We start from the raw sequence: 913 nt of genomic DNA on the forward strand, positions 1-913 counted from the left end.
GTTAAGACATCGACAAACATCATGACGAAAATGCTGATCGTTTAAGTAAGCACTGCTTCAACCTGGTCACATGCTTTGCATTTTTGCAGACTGACAACATGCTAGTATTTTTCACTGAACAATAGGTTCTGGAAATCACCAAGTGCGAGAAGATGGTAAGATAAAACAACCATTACAAGAAATGCAATTAGGTTAACAAAAGGTGATGTACAAAATGAAGTCATACATTTCTGTGTGTAGCAGGTGAATAAGAAATAACTTTGAGCTTGGAGGGCTGGGTTCATTTTAAAGACAAGGAGATGTGGTTATTGCCTTACATGTCTCTCTATTGTGCTGTCATCCAGGCTTTCAGAGCTGGTGGAGTTGTCACTGTGAATAACTGCTTGGTTTTCCTGATAATTGTTGAGAGAAAAACGCAGGAAATCACAGACAGAGCCAAGTACACTTCTGTTATAATAAAATCTGTCAAATGTGTTATGTTAAAAGTCCTTAACCATAAGAAATACCAGACATGTGCATCTTTTTATTTCCATCTTAGGCCTTACCAGTGTCTTGACAGAGGTAACCGTCAAATCTCTCTGACATTGATCCTGAATCTAAATTGCAAACAAACAGTGGCAAACATACTCACATTAAGTAGAAACTCCAGCTAGGTCAGTGGGAAACTCTAAAACTGAATTCATCGTCGACATCATACCTGTGTGTACGACTTAAAGGGATTTACTTTCTGCATCGTCTCTTTGAACCTTCCAGGGTTCTAAAAACACAAAGTAGAAAAGAGCAACAGACATTACTCCTTTAAATCTATGTGTCTATTAAAAGCTGTAAACAATCAATGTAAGCACTATTCATGAAGTGGATTCAAAATTAAAATTGAAAGGAAACAAAATGGTCAGGAAGTATTTGGTCTGTG

The 913-nt window shown here is 37.2% G+C and overlaps 1 long non-coding RNA gene across 1 annotated transcript; it reads right to left on the reverse strand.

The window, feature by feature from the left end:
• Positions 1-45: 45 nt before the first annotated feature.
• Positions 46-762, reverse strand: LOC102213941 (uncharacterized). The gene is made up of 3 exons (XR_312599.2): positions 698-762; positions 546-596; positions 46-392 (listed from the first exon to the last, which is right to left on the reverse strand). It is a non-coding gene; the product is annotated as an uncharacterized LOC102213941 (long non-coding RNA).
• Between the last annotated feature and the right edge of the window lie 151 nt (positions 763-913).

The sequence above is a fragment of the Pundamilia nyererei genome, unplaced genomic scaffold (genome assembly GCF_000239375.1).
Source record: "Pundamilia nyererei isolate P.nyererei 1_Seehausen unplaced genomic scaffold, PunNye1.0 scaffold03003, whole genome shotgun sequence".
In the NCBI taxonomy this organism is placed as follows: Eukaryota; Metazoa; Chordata; class Actinopteri; order Cichliformes; family Cichlidae; genus Pundamilia; species Pundamilia nyererei.